We start from the raw sequence: 24,269 nt of genomic DNA on the forward strand, positions 1-24,269 counted from the left end.
TTTTTTTTCAACTTTTTTCAAATTTACCCCCGTGGGATACATATTCTACCCAAACACATTTGGAACTCTCCTGGGATACCATCACACATATCATTCCCTCATTTAGTGGATATTTTCACAAAAACGCGAAATTTTCAAAAATTCAGAAAATTGCCTGACAACGACGAAATATCTAGGACTCATTGGGCGAATTGCTCTGGAACTGAAATACTGAAATCGGAACGCTCACTAACATTTCCCCTATCTGAAAGTCTGATAAACGCCGAAAAAAATGACTAAGTCCAAACAAAATTTTTTCAACTTTTTTCAATTTTACCCCCGTGGGATATAAATTCTACCAACACACATTTGGAGCTCTCCTGGGGTACCCTCACACATATTATTCCCTCATTTAGTGGATATTTTCACAAAAAAGTAAAATTTTGAAAAATCCAGAAAATTGGCTGAAAACGACTAAATATCAAAATTGGCTGAAAACGACTAAATATCAAGGACTCATTGGGCGAATCGCTCTGGAACTGAAATTTGAATGCTCACTGACATTTCCGCTATCTGAAAGTCTGATAAATGCCGGAGAAATGACTAAGTCCAGAAAAAAAAAATTTTTCAACTTTTTCCAATTTTACCCCCGTGGAATATATATTCTACCCACACACATTTGGAACTCTCCTGGGGTACCCTCATACATATTATTCCCTCATTTAGTGGATATTTTCACAAAAAAGTGAAATTTTCAAAAATCCAAAATATTGGCTGAAAACGACTAAATATCAAGGACTCATTGGGCGAATAGCTCTGGAACTGAAATCGGAACGCTCACTGACATTTGCCCTATCTGAAAGTCTGATAAACGCCGAAAAAAATGCTAAATCCAAACAAAAACTTTTTTCAACTTTTTTCAAATTTACCCCGTGGGATATATATTCTACCCACACACATTTGGAACTCTCTTGGGGTACCCTCACACATATTATTCCCTTATTTAGTGGATATTTTCACAAAAAAAGTGAAATTTTCAAAAATCCAGAAAATTGGCTGAAAATGACTAAATATCAAGGACTCATTGGGCGAATCGCTGTGGAACTGAAATCGGAACACTCACTGACATTTCCCCTATCTGAAAGTCTGATAAACGCCGGAAAAATGACTAATTCCCCCCAAAAAAATTTTTAAACTTTTTTCAATTTTACCCCGTGTGATATATATTCTACCCACACACATTTGGAACTCTCCTTGGGTACCCTCACACATATTATTCCCTCATTTAGTGGATATTTTCACAAAAAAAGTGAAATTTCCAAAAATCCAGAAAATTGGCTGAAAACGACTAAATATCAAGGACTCATTGTGCGAATCGCTCTGGAACTGAAATCGGAACGCTCACTCCCTAGCTTACTCCCTATCTGAAAGTGTGATAAACGCCGGAAAAATGACTAATTCCCCCAAAAAAATTTTTTAAACTTTTTTCAATTTTACCCCGTGTGATATATATTCTACCCACACACATTTGGAACTCTCCTTGGGTACCCTCACACATATTATTCCCTCATTTAGTGGATATTTTAACAAAAAAGTGAAATTTTCAAAAATCCAAAATATTGGCTGAAAACGACAAAATATCAAGGACTCATTGGACGAATCGCTCTGGAACTGAAATCGGAATGCTCACTGACATTTCCCCTATCTGAAAGTCTAATAAACGCCGGAAAAATGACTAAGTGTAAAAAAAAAATTTTTTCAACTTTTTTCAACTTTACCCCCGTGGGATATATATTCTACCCACACACATTTGGAACTCTCCTGAGGTAACCTCACACATATTATTCCCTCATTTAGTGGATATTTTCACAAAAAAATAAAATTTTAAAAAATCCAGAAAATTGGCTGAAAACGACTAAATATCAAGGACTCATTGTGCGATCCGCTCTGGAACTGAAATCGGAACGCTCACTGACATTTCCCCTATCTGAAAGTCTGATAAACGCCGGAAAAATGACTAAGTCCAAAAAAAAATTTTTTTCAACTTTTTTCAATTTTACCCCGTGGGATATATATTCTACCCAAACACATTTGGAAATCTCCTAGGATACCCTCACACATATTATTCCCTCATTTAGTGGATATTTTCACAAAAAAGTGAAATTTTCAAAAATTCAGAAAATTGCCTGACAACGACGAAATATCAAGGACTCATTGGGCGAATTGCTCTGGAACTGAAATACTGAAATCGGAACGCACACTAACATTTCCCCTATCTGAAAGTCTGATAAACGCCGGAAAAATGACTAAGTCCAAAAAAAAATTTTTTTCAACTTTTTTCAATTTTACCCCGTGGGATATATATTCTACACAAACACATTTGGAACTCTCCTAGGATACCCTCACACATATTATTCCCTCATTTAGTGGATATTTTCACAAAAAAGTGAAATTTTCAAAAATTCAGAAAATTGCCTGAAAACGACGAAATATCAAGGACTCATTGGGCGAATCGCTCTGGAACTGAAATCGGAACGGTCACTCCCTAGCTTACTCCCTATCTGAAAGTATGATAAACGCCGGAAAAATGACTAAGTCCAAAAAAAATTTTTTTTCAACTTTTTTCAATTTGACCCCCGTGGGATATATATTCTACCCACACACATTTGGAACTCTCCTGGGGTACCCTCACACATATTATTCCCTCATTTAGTGGATATTTTCACAAAAAAAGGGAAAATTTCAAAAATCTAAAATATTGGCTGAAAACGACTAAATATCAAGGACTCATTGGGTGAATCACTCTGGAACTGAAATCGGAACGGTCACTGACATTTCCCCTATCTGAAAGTCTGATAAACACCGAAAAAAATGACTAAGTCCAAACAAAATTTTTTCAACTTTTTTCAATTTTACCCCCGTGGGATATATATTCTACCCACACACATTTGGAACTCTCCTGGGGTACCATCACACATATTATTCCCTCATTTAGTGGATATTTTCACAAAAAAGTAAAATTTTAAAAAATCCAAAAAATTGGCTGAAAACGACTAAATTTCAAGGACTCATTGGGTGAATCGCTCTGGAACTGAAATCGGAACGCTCACTCACATTTGCCCTATCCGAAAGTTTGATAAACACCGGAAAAATGACTAAGTGCAAAAAAAAAAAATTTTTCAACTTTTTTCAATATTAACCCTGTGGGATATATATTCTACCCACACACATTTGGAACTCTCATGGGGTACCCTCACACATATTATTCCCTCATTTAGTGGATATTTTCACAAAAAAGTGATATTTTCAAAAATCCAAAATATTGGCTGAAAATGACTAAATATCAAGGACTCATTGGGTGAATCGCTCTGGAACTGAAATCGGAACGCTCACTGACATTTCCCCTATCTGAAAGTCTGATAAACGCCGAAAAAAATGCTAAATCCAAACAAAATTTTTTTTCAACTTTTTTCAAATTTACCCCCGTGGGATATATATTCTAACCAAACACATTTGGAACTCTCCTAGGATACCCTCACACATATTATTCCCTCATTTAGTGGATATTTTCACAAAAAAGTGAAATTTTCAAAAATTCAGAAAATTGCCTGACAACGACGAAATATCAAGGACTCATTGGGTGAATTGCTCTGGAACTGAAATACTGAAATCGGAACGCTCACTAACATTTCCCCTATCTGAAAGTCTGATAAACGCCGGAAAAATGACTAAGTCCAAAAAAAAATTTTTTTTCAACTTTTTTCAATTTTAATCCTGTGGGATATATATTCTACCCACACACATTTGGAACTCTCCTGGGGTACCCTCACACATATTATTCCCTCATTTAGTGGATATTTTCACAAAAAAGTAAAATTTTCAAAAATCCAGAAAATTGGCTGAAAACGACAAAATATCAAGGACTCATTGTGCGATCCACTCTGGAACTGAAATCGGAACGCTCAGTGACATTTCCCCTATCTGAAAGTCTGATAAACGCTGGAAAAATGACTAAGTCCAAATAAAAATTTTTTTCAACTTTTTTCAATTTTACCCCGTGGGATATATATTTTACCCACACACATTTGGAACTCTCCTGGGGTACCCTCACACATATTATTCCCTCATTTAGTGGATATTTTCACAAAAAATTAAAATTTTCAAAAATCCAGAAAATTGGCTGAAAACGACAAAATATCAAGGACCCATTGTGCGATCCACTCTGGAACTGAAATCGGAACGCTCACTGACATTTTCCCTATCTGAAAGTCTGAAAAACGCAGAAAAAAATACTAAATCCACACAAAAATTTTTTTCAACTTTTTTCAATTTTACCCCCGTGGGATAAATATTCTACCCACAACCATTTGGAACTCTCCTGGGGTACCCTCACAGATATTATTCCCTCATTTAGTGGATATTTTCACAAAAAAGTGAAATTTTCAAAAATTCAGAAAATTGCCTGAAAATGACGAAATATCAAGGACTCATTGGGCGAATCGCTCTGGAACTGAAATCGGAACGGTCACTCCCTAGCTTACTCCCTATCTGAAAGTATGATAAACGCCGGAAAAATGACTAAGTCCAAAAAAAAATTTTTTTCAACTTTTTTCAATTTGACCCCCGTGGGATATATATTCTACCCACACACATTTGGAACTCTCCTGGGGTACCCTCACACATATTATTCCCTCATTTAGTGGATATTTTCACAAAAAAGTGAAATTTTCAAAAATCCAGAAAATTGGCTGAAAACTACTAAATATCAAGGACTCATTGGGCGAATCACTCTGGAACTGAAATTGAAACGCTCACTGACATTTCCCCTATCTGAAAGTCTGATAAACGCAGGAAAAATGACTAAGTCCAAAAAAAAAAATTTTTCAACTTTTTTCAATTTTACCCCCGTGGGATATATATTCCACCCACACACATTTGGAACTCTCCTGGGGTACCCTCACACATATTATTCCCTCATTTAGTGGATATTTTCACAAAAAAGTGAAATTTTCAAAAATCCAGAAAATTGGCTGAAAACGACTAAATATCAAGGACCCATTGGGCGAATCGCTCTGGAACTGAAATCGGAATGCTCACTGACAGTTGCCCTAACTGAAAGTCTGATAAACGCCGGAAAAATGACTAAGTCCAAAAAAAAATTTTTCAACTTTTTTCAATTTAACCCCCGTGGGATATATATTCTACCCACACACATTTGGAACTCTCCTGGGGTACCCTCACACATATTATTCCCTCATTTAGTGGATATTTTCATAAAAAAGTTAAATTTTCAAAAATCCTAAATATTGGCTGAAAACGATTAAATATCAAGGACTCATTGGGTGAATCACTCTGGAACTGAAATCGGAACGCTCACTGACATTTGCCCTATCTGAAAGTCTGATAAAATGACTAAGTCTTAAAAAAAAATTTTTCAACTTTTTTCAATATTACCCCCGTGGGATATATATTCTGCCCACACACATTTGGAACTCTCCTGGGGTACTCTCACACATATTATTCCCTCATTTAGTGGATATTTTCACAAAAAAGTGAAATTTTCAAAAATCCAGAGAATTGGCTGAAAACGACTAAATATCAAGGACTCATTGTGCGAATCGCTCTGGAACTGAAATCGGAATGCTCACTGACATTTGCCCTATCTGAAAGACTGCTAAACGCCGGAAAAATGACTAAGTAAAAAAAAAATGTTTTCAACTTTTTTAAATTTTACCCCCGTTGGATATATATTCTATCCACACACATTTGGAACTCTCCTGGGGTACCCTCACACATATTATTCCCTCATTTAGTGGATATTTTCACAAAAAAGTGAATTTTTCACAAATCGAAAATATTGGCTGAAAACGACTAAATATCAAGGACTCATTGGGCGAATCGCTCTGGAACTGAAATCGGAACGCTCACTGACATTTGCCCTATCTGAAAGTCTGATAAACGCCGGAAAAATGACAGTCCAAAAAAATAAAATTTTTAAACTTTTTTCAATTTTACCTCTGTGGGATATATATTCTACCCACACACATTTGGAACTCTCCTGGGGTACCCTCACACATATTATTCCCTCATTTAGTGGATATTTTCACAAAAAAGTGAAATTTTCAAAAATCCAGAAAATTGGCTGAAAACGACTAAATATCAAGGACTCATTCGGCGAATCACTCTGGAACTGAAATTGGAACGCTCACTGACATTTGCCCTATCTGAAAGTTTGATAAATCCCGGAAAAATGACAGTCCAAAAAAAAAAAAAATGTTTAACCTTTTTTCCATTTTACCCCCGTGGGATATATATTCTACCCACACACATTTGGAACTCTCATGGGGTATCCTCACACATATTATTCCCTCATTTAGTGGATATTTTCACAAAAAAGTGAAATTTTCAAAAATCCAGAAAATTGGCTGAAAACGACTAAATATCAAGGACTCATCGGGCGAATCACTCTGGAACTGAAATTGGAACGCTCACTGACATTTGCCCTATCTGAAAGTTTGATAAATCCCGGAAAAATGACAGTCCAAAAAAAAAAAATGTTTAAACTTTTTTCAATTTTACCGCCGTGGGATATATATTCTACCCACACACATTTGGAACTCTCCTGGGGTACCCTCACACATATTATTCCCTCATTTAGTGGATATTTTCACAAAAAAGTGAAATTTTCAAAAATCCAGAAAATTGGCTGAAAACGACTAAATATCAAGGACTCATTCGGCGAATCACTCTGGAACTGAAATTGGAACGCTCACTGACATTTGCCCTATCTGAAAGTTTGATAAATCCCGGAAAAATGACAGTCCAAAAAAAAAAAAAATGTTTAACCTTTTTTCCATTTTACCCCCGTGGGATATATATTCTACCCACACACATTTGGAACTCTCATGGGGTATCCTCACACATATTATTCCCTCATTTAGTGGATATTTTCACAAAAAAGTGAAATTTTCAAAAATCCAGAAAATTGGCTGAAAACGACTAAATATCAAGGACTCATCGGGCGAATAACTCTGGAACTGAAATTGGAACGCTCACTGACATTTGCCCTATCTGAAAGTTTGATAAATCCCGGAAAAATGACAGTCCAAAAAAAAAAAAAATGTTTAAACTTTTTTCAATTTTACCCCCGTGGGATATATATTCTACCCACACACATTTGGAACTCTCCTGGGGTACCCTCACACATATTATTCCCTCATTTAGTGGATATTTTCACAAAAAAGTGAAATTTTCAAAAATCCAGAAAATTGGCTGAAAACGACTAAATATCAAGGACTCATTCGGCGAATCACTCTGGAACTGAAATTGGAACGCTCACTGACATTTGCCCTATCTGAAAGTTTGATAAATCCCGGAAAAATGACAGTCCAAAAAAAAAAAAAATGTTTAACCTTTTTTCCATTTTACCCCCGTGGGATATATATTCTACCAACACACATTTGGAACTCTCATGGGGTATCCTCACACATATTATTCCCTCATTTAGTGGATATTTTCACAAAAAAGTGAAATTTTCAAAAATCCAGAAAATTGGCTGAAAACGACTAAATATCAAGGACTCATCGGGCGAATCACTCTGGAACTGATATCGGAGTGCTCACTGACATTTCCCCTATCTGAAAGTCTGATAAACGCCGGAAAAATGACTAAGTCCAAAAAAAAAAATTTTTCAACTTTTTTCAATTTTACCCCCGTGAGATATATATTCTACCCACACACATTTGGAACTCTCCTGGGGTGCCCTCACACATATTATTCCCTCATTTAGTGGATATTTTCACAAAAAAGTAAAATTTTCAAAAATCCAGAAAATTGGCTGAAAACAACTAAATATCAAGGACTCATTGGGCGAATCGCTCTGGAACTGAAATCGAAACGCTCACTGACATTTCCCCTATCTGAAAGTCTGATAAACGGCGGTAAAATAACTAAGTAAAAAAAAAATGTTTTCAACTTTTTTCAATTTTACCCCCGTGAGATATACTTTCTACCCACACACATTTGGAACTCTCCTGGGGTACCCTCACACATATTATTCCCTCATTTAGTGGATATTTTCACAAAAAAGTGAAATTTTCAAAAATCCAGAAAATTGGCTGAAAACGACTAAATATCAAGGACTCATTCGGCGAATCACTCTGGAACTGAAATTGGAATGCTCACTGACATTTGCCCTATCTGAAAGTTTGATAAATCCCGGAAAAATGACAGTCCAAAAAAAAAAATGTTTAAACTTTTTTCAATTTTACCCCCGTGGGATATATATTCTACCCACACACATTTGGAACTCTCCTGGGGTACCCTCACACATATTATTCCCTCATTTATCGGATATTTAGACAAAAAAGTGAAATTTTCAAAAATCCAAAATATTGCCTGAAAACGACTAAATATCAAGGACTCATTGGGCGAAACGCTCTGGAAATGAAATCGGAACGCTCACTGACATTTGCCCTATCTGAAAGTCTGACAAAATGACTAAGTCTTAAAAAAAAAATTTTTCAACTTTTTTCAATTTTACCCCCGTGGGATATATATTCTACGCACACACATTTGGAACTCTCTTGGGGTACCCTCACACATATTATTCCCTCATTTAGTGGATATTTTCACAAAAAAGTGAAATTTTCAAAAATCCAGAAAATTGTCTGAAAATGACAAAATATCAAGGACTCATTGTGCGAATCGCTCTGGAACTGAAATCGAAACGTCACTGACATTTCCCGTATCTGAAAGTCTGATAAACGCCGGAAAAATGACTAAGTCCAAAAAAAAAATTTTTCAACTTTTTTCAATTTTACCCCTGTGGGATATATATTCTACCCACACACATTTGGAACTCTCGTGGGGTACCCTCACACATATTATTCCCTCATTTAGTGGATATTTTCACAAAAAAGTGAAATTTTCAAAAATTCAGAAAATTTACTGAAAACGACGAAATATCAAGGACTCATCCGGCGAATCGCTCTGGAACTGAAATCGGAACGCTCACTGACATTTGCCCTATCTGAAAGCCTGATAAAATGACTAAGTCCCAAAAAAAAGTTTTTTTCAACTTTTTTCAATTTTACCCCTGTGGGATATATATTCTACCCACACACATTTGGAGCTCTCCTAGGGTACCCTTACACATATTTTTCCGTCATTTAGTAGATATTTTCACAAAAAAAGTGAAATTTTCAAAAATTCAGAAAATTGTCTGAAAACGACAAAATATCAAGGACTCATTGGGCGAATCGCTCTGGAACTGAAATCGGATCGCTCACTGACATTTCCCCTATCTGAAAGTCTGATAAACGCCGGAAAAATGACTAAGTCCAAAAAAATTTTTTTTTCAGCTTTTTTCAATTTTACCCCCGTGGGATATATTTTCTACCCACACACATTTGGAACTCTCCTGGGGTACCCTCACACATATTATTCCCTCATTTTGTGGATATTTTCACAAAAAAGTGAAATTTTCAAAAATCCAAAATATTGACTGAAAACGACTAAATATCAAGGACTCATTGGGCAAATCGCTCTGGAACTGAAATCGGAACGCTCACTGACATTTGACCTATGTGAAAGTCTGATAAACACCAGAAAAATGAATAAGTCCAAAAAAAAAAAATTTTTCAACTCTTTCCAATTTTACCTTCATGGGTTATATATTCTACCCACACACATTTGGAACTCTCCTGGGGTACCCTCACACATATTATTCCCTCATTTAGTGGATATTGTCACAAAAAAGTGAAATTTTCAAAAATCCCAAATATTGGCTGAAAACGACTAAACATCAAGGACTCATTGGGCGAATCGCTCTGGAACTGAAATCTTAACGCTCACTGACATTTCCCCTATCTAAAAGTCTGATAAAAGCCGGAAAAATGAATAAGTCCAAAAAAAAAATGTTTTCAACTTTTTTCAATTTTACCCCCATGGGATATATATTCTACCCACACACATTTGGAGCTCTCCTGGGGTACCCTCACACATATTATTCCTTCATTTAGTGGATATTTTCACAAAAAAGTGAAATTTTCAAAAATTCAGAAAATTGTCTGAAAACGACAAAATATCAAGGACTCATTGGGCGAATCGCTCTGGAACTGAAATCGGAACGCTCACTGACATTTCCCCTATCTGAAAGTCTGATAAACGCCGGAAAAATGACTAAGTTAAAAAAAAAAATGTTTTCAACATTTTTCAATTTTACCCCCGTGGGTTATATATTCTACCCACACACATTTGGAACTCTCCTGGGGTACCCTCACACATATGATTCCCTCATTTAGTGGATATGATCACTAAAAAGTGAAATTTTCAAAAATCCAGAAAATTGGCTGAAAACGACTAAATATCAAGGACTCATTGAGCGAATCGCTCTGGAACTGGAATCGTAACGCTCACTGACATTTACCCTATCTGAAAGTCTGATAAAATGACTAAGTCCCAAAAAAAAATTTTTTCAACTTTTTTCATTTTTACCCCCGTGGGATATATATTCTACCCACACACATTTAGAACTCTCCTGGGTTTCCCTCACACATATTATTCCCTCATTTAGTGGATATTTTCACAAAAAAGTGAAATTTTCAAAAATTCAGAAAATTGCCTGAAAACGACGAAATATCAAGGACTCATCCGGCAAATCGCTCTGGAACTGAAATCGGAATGCTCACTGACATTTCCCCTATCTGAAAGTCTGATAAACGCCGGAAAAATGACTAAGTTCAAAAAAAATTTTTTTTCAACTTTTTTCAATTTTACCCCCGTGGTATATATATTCTACCCACACACATTTGGAACTCTCCTGGGGTACCCTCACACATATTATTCCCTCATTTAGTGGATATTGTCACAAAAAGTGAAATTTTCAAAATCCAGAAAATTGGCTGAAAACGACTAAATATGAAGGACTCATTGGGCGAATCGCTCTGGAACTGAAATCGGAACGCTCACTGACATTTCCCCTATCTGAAAGTTTGATAAACGCCGGAAAAATGACTAAGTCCAAAAAGAAATTTTTTTCAACTTTTTTCAATTTTACCCCCGTGGGATATATATTCTACCCACACACATTTGGAACTCTCCTGGGGTACCCTCACACATATTATTCCCTCAATTAGTGTATATTTTCACAAAAAAAGTGAAATTTTCAAAAATCCAGAAAATTGGCTGAAAACGACTAAATATCAAGTACTCATTGGGCGAATCGCTCTGGAACTGACATCGGAATGCTCACTGACATTTGCCCTATCTGAAAGTCTGATAAACGCCGGAAAAATGACTAAGTAAAAAAAAAATGTTTTCAACTTTTTTCATTTTTACCCCCGTGGGATATATATTCTACCCACACACATTTAGAACTCTCCTGGGTTTCCCTCACACATATTATTCCCTCATTTAGTGGATATTTTCACAAAAAAGTGAAATTTTCAAAAATTCAGAAAATTGCCTGAAAACGACGAAATATCAAGGACTCATTGGGCGAATCGCTCTGGAACTGAAATCGGAATGCTCACTGACATTTGCCCTCTCTGAAAGTCTGATAAATGCCGGAAAAATGACTAAGTAAAACAAAAATTTTTTCAACTTTTTTCAATTTTACCACCGTGGGATATATATTCTACCCACACACATTTGGAACTCTCCTGGGGTACCCTCACACATATTATTCCCTCATTTAGTGGATACTGTCACTAAAAAGTGAAATTTTCAAAAATCCAGAAAATTGGCTGAAAACGACTAAATATCAAGTACTCATTGGGCGAATCGCTCTAGAACTGACATCGGAATGCTCACTGACATTTGCCCTATCTGAAAGTCTGATAAACGCCGGAAAAATGACTAATTAAAAAAAAAATTTTTTAAACTTTTTTCATTTTTACCCCCGTGAGATATATATTCTACCCACACACATTTAGAACTCTCCTGGGTTTCCCTCACACATATTATTCCCTCATTTAGTGGATATTTTCACAAAAAAGTGAAATTTTCAAAAATTCAGAAAATTGCCTGAAAACGACGAAATATCAAGGACTCATCCGGCAAATCGCTCTGGAACTGAAATCGGAATGCTCACTGACATTTCCCCTATCTGAAAGTCTGATAAACGCCGGAAAAATTATTAAGTCCAAAAAAAATTTTTTTTCAACTTTTTTCAATTTTACCCCCGTAGTATATATATTCTACCCACACACATTTGGAACTCTCCTGGGGTACCCTCACACATATTATTCCCTCATTTAGTGGATATTTTCACAAAAAAGTGAAATTTTCAAAAATCCAGAAAATTGCCTGAAAACGACTAAATATCAAGGACTCATTGGGCGAATCGCTCTGGAACTGAAATCGGAATGCTCACTGAGATTTGCCCTATCTGAAATTCTGATAAACGCCGGAAAAATGACTAAGTAAAACAAAATTTTTTTCAACTTTTTTCAATTTTACCACCGTGGGATATGTATTCTACCCACACACATTTGGAACTCTCCTGGGGTACCCTCACACATATTATTCCCTCATTTAGTGGATATTGTCACAAAAAAGTGAAATTTTCAAAAATCCAAAAAATTGGCTGAAAACGACTAAATATCAAGGACTCATTGGGCGAATCGCTCTGGCACTGAAATCGGAACGCTCACTGACATTTCCCCTATCTAAAAGTTTGATAAAAGCCGGAAAAATGACTAAGTCCAAAAAAAATAATTTTTTCAACTTTTTTCAATTTTACCCCCGTGGGATTTATATTCTACCCACACACATTTGGAACTCTCCTGTGGTACCCTCACACATATTATTCCCTCATTTAGTGGATACTGTCACAAAAAAGTGAAATTTTCAAAAATCCAGAAAATTGGCTGAAAACGACTAAATATCAAGGACTCATTGGGCGAATCGCTCTGGAACTGAAATCGGAACGCTCACTGACATTTCCCCTATCTGAAAATTTGATAAACGCCGGAAAAATGACTAAGTCCAAAAAGAAATTTTTTCAACTTTTTTCAATTTTACCCCCGTGGGATATATATTCTACCCACACACATTTGGAACTCTCCTGGGGTACCATCACACATATTATTCCCTCATTTAGTGGATATTTTCACAAAAAAAGTGAAATTTTCAAAAATCCAGAAAATTGGCTGAAAACGACTAAATATCAAGGACTCATTGGGCGAATCGCTCTGGAACTGAAATCGGAGCGCTCACTGACATTTGACCTATCTGAAAGTCTGATAAACGCCGGAAAAATGACTAAGTCAAAAAAAAAAATATTTTCAACTTTTTTCAATTTTACCCCCTTGGGATATATATTCTACCCACACACATTTGGAACTCTCCTGGGGTGCCTTCACACATATTATTCCCTCATTTAGTGGATATTGTCACAAAAAAGTGAAATTTTCAAAAATCCAGAAAATTGGCTGAAAACGACTAAATATCAAGGACTCATTGGGCGAATCACTCTGGAACTGAAATCGGAACGCTCACTGACATTTCCCCTATCTGAAAGTTTGCTAAACGCCGAGAAAATGACTAGAGATGAGCGTTGTTCTACTCGAACTGTTCGCCAATCTCAAATTCGAGCTGTTTTGGGCGGTGTTCGAGCCGTTCGGCGAACACGAACAATTTGAGAAAAATTCGGCTGTTCGAGGTTATGTTCGATAACTGTTCGTGCACCAAAATCATAACTGGATTTTTTCTCAGCAATGATGAAAATTAATGTTAATACGCAGTTTGAGTGTACAGCGGGGTGGGGGGAGGGGCAGGGGATGGATCTCTGCAGGAATAATGAAGATCTCCATTTTTTTTTCTCTTTCCCGCATTTGCAGTGGGGAGGTGCAATCTGTCAGCCTATCAGCAGCGCACACACGGAGCGAAGTGCTTTTTTTCACACAAGCAAGGGCATGTGTCATTGGCAGTGTATGTCACATGTCCTTGCCCTATAAGACCAAGCCATTTTCCCCGTCGCCACCATTTTCTCACTGCTGCAGCTGCGTGTTAGACGGCACCGCTGTTGCTGTGTGTGCTATACCTTGTTAATTTCAAGCCAGTTTTCGCACAAATATACAGATAGCTTGGGAGTAGGGAATAGTTGTGATTGCAGTCCTTTTAAGGACTAGGTTACAGCATTTCCTACGACTTTTATCAGGGAGGTCTGTGCTCTTAAATAGATAGGTTGTGGGAGTAAAGACTAATTGTAATTGGAGTCCTTTTCAGGACTAGGTTACATGAGTTCCTATCAGTTTTTGCCAGGCAGGTCTGTGCCAGTGCTGTGCAAGTTTTTTTCACAGCATTTGGCTGAATCTAGCAAAGCTAATCCTTTTTGGCCTATTGCAGAGTGTGTTAGTCAGTGGAGTAGCCTATCTGTGTTGCAAGATATACCACCTGTGTATAGAATACCAATTTTTTTACTGCACCTATTGAAGTAAAATCTTTTGGGCATAGCATCATTCTATTAGTCCATCTATACTGACCTCCATCAGGTTGTAAACTGAATATAATTTTTTTCTGCATCTAGCTCTGAAAAAATATTTGGGCTTCTAGCAGTGTGTGGGACTTGGTCTATTAGTCCATCTATACTGACCTCCATCAGGTTGCAAATTAAAAATAATTTTTTTCTTCATTTAGCTCTGAAAAAATATTTGGGCTTCTAGCAGTGTGTGGGACTTGTTCTATTAGTCCTTCTATACTGACCTCCATCAGGTTGCAAATTGAATATAATTTTTTTCTGCATCTAGCTCTGAAAAAATAGTTGGGCTTCTAGCGGTGTGTGGGACTTGGTCTATTAGTCCTTCTATACTGACCTCCAGGAGGTTGCAAATTGAATATAATTTTTTTCTGCATCTAGCTCTGAAAAAATAGTTGGGCTTCTAGCGGTGTGTGGGACTTGGTCTATTAGTCCATCTATACTGACCTCCATCAGGTTGCAAATTAAAATAATTTTTTTCTGCATCTAGCTCTGAAAAAATGTTTGGGCTTCTAGCAGTGTGTGGGACTTGGTCTATTAGTCCATCTATACTGACCTCCATCAGGTTGCAAATTAAAAATAATTTTTTTCTTCATTTAGCTCTGAAAAAATATTTGGGCTTCTAGCAGTGTGTGGGACTTGTTCTATTAGTCCTTCTATACTGACCTCCAGCAGGTTGCAAATTGAATATAATTTTTTTCTGCATCTAGCTCTGAAAAAATAGTTGGGCTTCTAGCGGTGTGTGGGACTTGGTCTATTAGTCCATCTATACTGACCTCCATCAGGTTGCAAATTAAAAATAATTTTTTTCTGCATCTAGCTCTGAAAAAATATTTGGGCTTCTAGCAGTGTGTGGGACTTGGTCTTTTAGTCCATCTATACTGACCTCCATCAGGTTGCAAATTAAAAATAATTTTTTTCTGCATCTAGCTCTGAAAAAATATTTGGGCTTCTAGCAGTGTGTGGGACTTGGTCTATTAGTCCATCTATAGTGACCTCCATCAGGTTGCAAATTAAAAATATTTTTTTTCTTCATTTAGCTCTGAAAAAATATTTGGGCTTCTAGCAGTGTGTGGGACTTGTTCTATTAGTCCTTCTATACTGACCTCCAGCAGGTTGCAAATTGAATATAATTTTTTTCTGCATCTAGCTCTGAAAAAATAGTTGGGCTTCTAGCAGTGTGTGGGACTTGGTCTATTAGTCCATCTATACTGACCTCCATCAGGTTGCAAATTAAAAATAATTTTTTTCTTCATTTAGCTCTGAAAAAATATTTGGGCTTCTAGCAGTGTGTGGGACTTGTTCTATTAGTCCTTCTATACTGACCTCCAGCAGGTTGCAAATTGAATATAATTTTTTTCTGCATCTAGCTCTGAAAAAATAGTTGGGCTTCTAGCGGTGTGTGGGACTTGGTCTATTAGTCCATCTATACTGACCTCCATCAGGTTGCAAATTAAAAATAATTTTTTTCTGCATCTAGCTCTGAAAAAATATTTGGGCTTCTAGCAGTGTGTGGGACTTGGTCTTTTAGTCCATCTATACTGACCTCCATCAGGTTGCAAATTAAAAATAATTTTTTTCTGCATCTAGCTCTGAAAAAATATTTGGGCTTCTAGCAGTGTGTGGGACTTGGTCTATTAGTCCATCTATAGTGACCTCCATCAGGTTGCAAATTAAAAATATTTTTTTTCTTCATTTAGCTCTGAAAAAATATTTGGGCTTCTAGCAGTGTGTGGGACTTGTTCTATTAGTCCTTCTATACTGACCTCCAGCAGGTTGCAAATTGAATATAATTTTTTTCTGCATCTAGCTCTGAAAAAATAGTTGGGCTTCTAGCAGTGTGTGGGACTTGGTCTATTAGTCCATCTATACTGACCTCCATCAGGTTGCAAATTAAAAATAATTTTTTTCTTCATTTAGCTCTGAAAAAATATTTGGGCTTCTAGCAGTGTGTGGGACTTGTTCTATTAGTCCATCTATACTGACCTCCAGCAGGTTGCAAACTGAATATATTTTTTTCTGCATCTACCTCTGAAAAAATATTTGGGCTTCTAGGTGTGTGTGGGACTATTTGTATTAGTCCATCTATACTGACCTCCATCAGGTTGCAAATTCAAAATAATTTTTTTCTGCATCTAACCCAGCCAATAGTTTTGGCCTAATACCACAGTTTGGCCACTCAGCTCTGCTCGGTTACCATCCATTGTTTTTTTGTGCAAACAACTCCAGAGTTGTGAATTAGTTAACCACCAAAATGAGTGGAAAAAGGCCTGCTGCTGGTGGAAAGGGGAATAGGCGTGTTGGGAAGGGGAAAAAAGGTTGTGTCCGTGGGGTAGGTGTTAAAGCAACAGTAACATCTGCAGAAGAAAGACCATCTTCCAGCCAAACTAAAATGTCTACTTCTTTTAGCGGACAATGTGATAAGATCCCTTTCTTACGGCCACGTCAATCGCTACAAATTCCAGATGAGGCACAAAAACAGCAGGTGCTTCAACGGATATCAAGTGCTCCTTTAAGTGGGCTCTCCTCCACATCAACTTCAACATCACAAATACTCCAGTCCTCAAAGGTGTCACCCAAATCGCACTTGCTTCCTCACAGCTCCCAAATCTCCAGCTGCCCGTCTGAGTATGAGGTAGAACAGATGGTTGAGTCTGCAGAGCTGTTTACTCATACTATAGCCTGGGAATCAGAGGTCGACTCCAGCGCTTCTGTGAATCCAGACGAGGAAATGATCTGCACTGATGCCCAGAATCTTTATGAGTCGGATCCAGGACCAGACGCAGAAGGTTTTGACCATAATGTAGACCCTCATTCCCAAACTGTAACTCCTGTTGGTGGAGACAATGAGGAAGACGATGATAAGACTCAAATACCTGATTGGAGCGACAACTTTAGTTTTTTGTCAGGGCAGGAACAGGTTGGCTCTGAGGACGACGGGTGTGATAACGCACAGGGTGATGATGATGAGGTCGGAGATCCCACTTACTGTCAACCCACAGTCAGCCAAGAGATGAGGTCAGCAGAGGAGGTGGAGGAAGATGCTAGTGACGACGAGGTCAGGTTGCGCCTTCCTGGACAGAGACGTAGTACTGGAAGCACGTCAACAACTGCATCCTCAAACACAACTCTGCCTCTCACCACAAGTCGTGGTGGCTCTTCAGGTCGCATGGGTGCTAAGCCTTGCATAGCCTGGGCATTTTTTCAGATCGATAAAGATGACCCAACTCGTGTTATCTGTAACATTTGTCAGCAAAAGCTAAGTAGAGGCCAAAAAATACATAGTTTGAGTACTTCATGCATGAACCGGCACATGGACATGAAGCATAAGTTGCAGTGGGAAGCTCAGTGTGCTACAATGCGGCCTAGCCGGCCGGGCCAATCACCGTCTGCCATATCTTGTGCATCCGCGGCCTCTTCATCCTCTGTGACTGGGGGGACAGCAGTCACACCTGTTTTGGAGCGCAGACCTGCCACCTCTTTACCCGCAACAGCCAGCGTGATTGGCAGGTCATCATTTTCTTTGGAGGTGGTAACACCAGCTGGTGTTGAGCGCTGTCCGACATCGATAGCACCACCTTTGGATCAAGGCAACCTAACGTGTCCGCCTGCATCTTCCTCACAGACCGGCAGTTTGCCGGGGACACCCTTATCAACCCCGTCTAAGCACAATAGCCAGCCCTCGGTCCCTCAGATGTGGACAAGTAAAAGACCATTTCCTCCTAGCCATGAGAAAGCTAAGAGGTTGAATTTCACCATCTGCAAGCTCTTGGCTACAGAAATGCTGCCTTTCCGCCTGGTGGACACAGAGGATTTTCGAGACCTTATGTCCGTCGCAGTGCCCCAGTACCAGATGCCCAGTCGGCACTACTTCTCAAAGAAAGGTGTGCCTGCGCTCCACCAGCATGTCGCACACAACATCACCGCTTCTTTGAGAAACTCTGTGTGTGACAGGGTGCATTTCACCACAGACACTTGGACGAGTAGGCATGGACAGGGGCGTTACATGTCGCTGACTGGGCACTGGGTAACTATGGTGACAGCAGGACAAGGGGCTGCTGTCCAAGTCTTGCCGTCCCCACGAGTTGTGCGTCAATCCTCTTTATGTCAAAGTTCCTCCACTGCTTCTGCCTCCTCAACCTCCTCTCGGTCTTCCACCTGCACCCAAAACCTGTCTGGTCATGCCACAAGCTTTCTAACTGCGCAGAAGGGATCCTGCACACCTCCTTACTATGCTGGCAGTAGGGCTCAACGTCATCAGGCGGTTTTTACATTGAAATGTCTGGGAAATGTGAGTCACACAGCTGAGGAGTTGTGGTCAGCTCTGGAGAACCAATTTCATGAATGGTTGTCTCCACTGGACCGGAAACCAGGGAAGGCCGTGTGCGACAATGCTGCAAACCTGGGTGCGGCCCTTCGCCGGGGCAATGTCACACACGTGCCTTGTATGGCTCACTTGTTGAACCTGGTTGTCCAGCAATTTTTAGCCCACTATCCCAGACTAGATGGCCTTCTGCAGAGGGCACGGTCGCTGTGTGCTCACTTCCGCCGTTCGCATCCCGCAGCTCAGCAACTTACATCTCTACAGAAGTCGTTGGGCCTGCCACTTCACCGGCTAAAATGCGATGTGCCTACCCGGTGGAATTCAACTCTGCACATGTTGCAGCAACTGTGGCAGCACCGACAAGCCCTGGTGCAATACGTTCTGACGTATAGCCTGGGCCAACGAGATTCAGAGGTGGGGCAAATCACGCTGGAGGAGTGGTCTCAGATCAGGGACCTATGCACCCTTCTGCACAGTTTTGAAATGGCGACGAAGATGTTTAGTGCTGACGATGCCATTATCAGCATGACTATTCCGGTGATTTACATGCTGGAGCACATGTTAAACAGAATTCGGAGTCAGGTGGTGGCACAAGAGGAGGTGGAGGAAGTAGAGGAGGAGGAGTTGTATGCGGAAGGGCTAACATCTGCAAGGTCCAGACGGTCGGCAGCACCAAGGCGGCAGGCATGTGAGGGTGGGGGAGATGGTTTTACCAGGGCGCATGGTAGCAGCCAAACTAGTGAGGAAGGTGCAGGAGCCCAGGAAGAAGTGGAGGACGAACTGATGGAAGACTCATCAGATGAGGGAGACCTTGATCACATTTCTGTTGTGCGAGGTTGGGGGGAGAGGACAGAGGAAGGAAGCATGATTGTTACCTCGCCACCAACACAACAGGGACTTGGTGCTCCTGGATGCGCAACACACATGAGTGCCTTCTTGCTGCACTACCTGCAACATGACCCTCGAATTGTGAGAATTAGAAATAATCCTGACTACTGGGTTGCCACACTGTTAGATCCCCGGTACAAAAGTAAATTTGCAGAAATTATTCCTGCCATAGAAAGGGATGCACGCATGCAGGAGTATCAGCAGAGACTGTTGCAGAATCTTACATGTGCTTTTCCACAAAATACCAGTGGTGCACGTAGTGAATCTCACAGTTCCAACTTGCCAACCGTGGGACCATCAAGTGTTCAGCACTCAAACCGTAACAGAACCACAGTATCTGCTGGTAACATCAATTTTGCGGAATCATTTCACCACTTTTTTAGCCCATCCTTTGCAAGGCCACAGGAGACAAGAAGTCTGACACATAGTCAACGCCTAGAGACGATGGTACAGGAGTATCTCCAAGTAAACATTGAAGCCACGACTGTGTCACTGGACCCTTGCTCTTTTTGGGCTTCCAATCTGGATAAATGGCCGGAACTAGCCACTTACGCCTTGGAGATCTTGTCATGCCCCGCAGCCAGCGTTCTGTCTGAACGTGTGTTCAGCGCTGCTGGTGGTGTGCTGACAGATAAGCGCACGCGGCTCTCCACTGATAATGTAGACAGACTCACGTTCATAAAGATGAACAAATCATGGATCCGAAACGACTTTTCTACCCCTGTGTCATCCTGGGGAGAGTAAAAGCTTGATGATTGGTTAAAATCACCCTACCAACCGTTTTAAGCTTTCAAATTACTAATCATGTTTATCTGTATCTTGACTGGAAAATAATTTGGGCTTTGTAGCAGTGTGCAGCACTGATCCTATTAGGCCATCTATACTAAAGCTTCACCAGATTTAAAATTAAAAATAATTTTTAGCTGCATCTAGCCCGGAAAATAATTTTGGGGCTCCGAGATGCGCAAGGCACATAAGTGCCTTCTTGCTGCACTACCTGCAGCATTACCCTCATATTGTCAGAATTCGAAGTAATCATGACTACTGGGTTGCCACACTCTTAGATCCCCCAAACTTTTCGATCAACCTTTTCATTTTAATAAAGACCAAAAAAATGGTCATTTTTGAAATTATAAGCATTAGCAGGTTGTTACAAACTGAAATCAAACAGTTTTCAACTCAAAACTTTATTCTAGGTGATGTTACATTTTCACATAGGACCCCTTGTTCGAAAGGAGCTTCTGAACTCTCTCGTCCATTGAATTTGTCAGGTTTTGGATGGTTTCTGCTTCAATTGTTTTGCATGAGGACAGAATACCCTCCCAGAGCTGTTGCTTAGATGTGAACTGCCTCCCGCCATCATAGACACTCCTTTTAATGATGCTCCAAAGGTTCTGAATGGGGTAGAGGTCAGGGGAGCATGGGGGTCACACCATAAGTTTGTCCCCTTTTATGCCCATATCAGCCAGAGATGCAGATGTTTTATGTGCAGCATGAGATGGTGCATTATCATGCAGAAAAATGATCTTGCTGTGAAATACACGGTTCTTCTTCTTGAACCATGGCAGGAAGTGCTATTTGAGAAAATCCACATACATTATGGAGTTCATCTTTAGCGCCTTCAGGGATCCTAAAGGGGCCGACAATCTCTCTCCCCATGATTCCAGCCCAAAACATTACTCCACCTCCTCCTTGTTGGCGCTGTAGCCGTGTTTGCGTGGGGTATCCATCAACCAGCCATCCTCCACTCCATCCATCTGGACCATCGAGCGCTGCACGGCACTCATCCGTGAACAAAACAGTTTTGAAATCAGTCTTCATGTAATGTTTGGCCCACTGGAGCCGTTTCTGCTTGTGTGAAGTAGATAGAGGAGGTCGACAGGATGGCGCATGCACAGCTGCAAACCTCTGAAGGACCCTGCATCTTGTTGTTCGGGGGATGTTGGAGGCACAAGCAGCTTCAAAAACTTGTCTGCTGCTATGACAAGGCTTTTTTGCCGCTGCTCTTTCAACCTGACGTAATTGCCTGTAGGAAAGAGTCCTCAATTTGCCCTTATCAGCACGCACACGTGTGTACTGTGAATCAGCTACATACTTCTTGATTGCCAAGACACTTCATCCTGATCATCGCACAATGTTGATTGTAGTCATGCCTTGACCTAAACACTCCACAATTTGTTGCTTCTCAGCAGCCGACACATCCTTTTTCTTTCCCATTTTGGCAGAAAATGTAGGCTGCTTAATAATGTGAGAGAGCCTTCTTAAGTAGTCTTGCCTTTCATTGGACACACCTGCCAAACTAATTAGCACAGGTGTCTGCAATTGCTTACAGTGATATAAAGAGCCCTGACACACATCACCATCAATGAGTTTAACTGACAAACAAACAAATTCTTCCCTTATCACTCCTAAACACTTTTTGTATAATAATTTGGAACGCAGTGTACATGTGCTTTTCCACAAAACACCAGTGGTTCACGTAGTGAATCTTACAGTTCTAACTTGCCAACCGTGGTCTGTATGGAGTTGTTCAATAAAGGGCCCAAAATTAAGATAACATAGATGGGAGAGGTCTCTATGAATAGGAATTCCTAAGTATTTGATACCCTGTGAGGGCCAGGCAAAGGGAAAGTTGGACTGGATGGAATCCTATATGGATTTGGGGAGGGAGACATCGAGGGCCTCAGACTTCGCTGCATTGATTTTAAAATTTTACCATGTAACAAAGTGATCTATTTCAGCCATAACAGCATGGATGGATATATGTGATTGAGTGATATATACTAGGACATCATCAGCAAATAGAGAGCACTTGTACTCGGTGCCTCCCACCTCAATCCACCTAATATTGGGGTTATGGCGAATTGATGAGAGCAGGTGCTCCGTCACTAGGATGTATAAGAGAGGGGACAGAGGACATCACTGCCTTGTCCCATTGGTGATTGTGAAAGGTGATGAAAATGTTCTGACGCACCCCCTGGGCCTTGGGACACCCGGAGCCGGACCCTTTTTGGTGGATGCTGGTGGTTGTAGTCTTCGTGGCGGCGACCCAGTTCCGTGGCTCAGGGCGGTCAAACCAGTGGCGGAACTATTTATGTGGTTTTGATGTTTAAATGTCCGACTACGCCACCCGTGGATTGCGGTCAGAGTGAACCGCCGCTACAGGGCAGACCACTGAGGCTGGTGTTGTGGGTGCAGCAGAGCGTAGCATAACTCCCCACGGGAGGAGTATAGCCTCAGGGCAGTGTATGCGGAGGATGGGGGTGATGGTGCAGGGCAGCAGCAGTAACGACACGGAGTCAGTGATGCAGTTCAGGGCCTTTACTCACAGTTCTTATTAGTAACGGCTGCCCACGTCGTACTGTGCTCACCAGGTGAGGGGCTCAGACAACTCCCAGATAACTTTGGAGCACTTCACAGGACCCCCTTTGTGTGTCCTTTGTCTGGCCTTTCTTACCAACACTTCTGTCCGGCTGCCTCGGGCCTCCTCTTGGTAAACTTGGCGCCAGTTTCCCTGACCCTATGTGGTGCCTTCCTAGCGGGTGTAGCGAGGGGCTGCGCCACATAAAATGTCAGAGCCTCCGGTTTCTAGCTGAGGGTCGTTTCCTGCCTCCACTAGTTCGGGGACCGGTCTCCCCCTTTGGCCTGACCCCTCCACGCAGGTGGATTCGGGCGTGCGGTGGCGACTCGCCCGTCCGCACCCCTGGGATCCCCTTCATTCCTCATTCCTGGAGCCTTCTCCGCTCCTCTTCCTTCCTTCTCCCTCTTCCAGGCCTGGGCCTCTGTTACTAGGCCCGCCTCCGGAGCAGAGCTCATGCAGAGCCCCTGCTCCCTGCCACTTCTGCTCAGACTTCTCTGCACTGAACTAAGATGGTGCCCACCTTTTATACTCCCTTCTCAATACACCCAGGAACTGCTTCCTCCCTGCTCCTGCACTACAGGGTTCCCCTTCCTCAGTGTTCCCTCCCCCCACTCCAGCCAGGGACAGGGACTGTCGTGCCCATCTCAGGGGCATATTGGTCGCCCTGCCCCACGGCAATGTGGTGTAATGCATGCAGGTGTCGGGTCCTGATCCACACTCCATCCTTACCTGAGAGTGAGATATCACACCTCTGGGTGAGGTGCAATACGTCTGTAGCAACCGAGCCCTCAGGGTGCTACAGTTCCATTTATCTTCAGCCTAGGTGACGTATTGCGATACAGGGCCGTGATTTTGGCTATAAAAGGGTCCCCTAGACCCCTACCCCAAGCTTTTTAAGAGAATCATATATGGCGTGCCAGGAGACTCTATGGAATGCTTTCTCAGCATCCAACGAGAGTATCTAATTACAAATTTTTAACTGCATCTAGCCCAGGAAATACTTTGTGCCTAGTAGCAGTGTCTGCTAGTGAGCGGATTATCCCGGCTGTTAAGCAAGCTGCACCACCTGTAGTTTAGACACTTAATTTTTTCAAAGGAAATGCTTCGGGACCATGGGATACTTAGTGAAGAGCATCAGGAGGCACCCCAAGGCATAGGGGCTGGGACTGGCAGTAGGATGCCTTGCGGTGGACAGCCGAGCTCGATCCTTATAAAAGCTTTTTAACTGCAGCAGC

The sequence above is a fragment of the Phyllobates terribilis genome, unplaced genomic scaffold (assembly GCF_046119375.1).
Source record: "Phyllobates terribilis strain yellow unplaced genomic scaffold, ASM4611937v1 Scaffold_28__1_contigs__length_16237799, whole genome shotgun sequence".
NCBI classification, from domain to species: Eukaryota; Metazoa; Chordata; class Amphibia; order Anura; family Dendrobatidae; genus Phyllobates; species Phyllobates terribilis.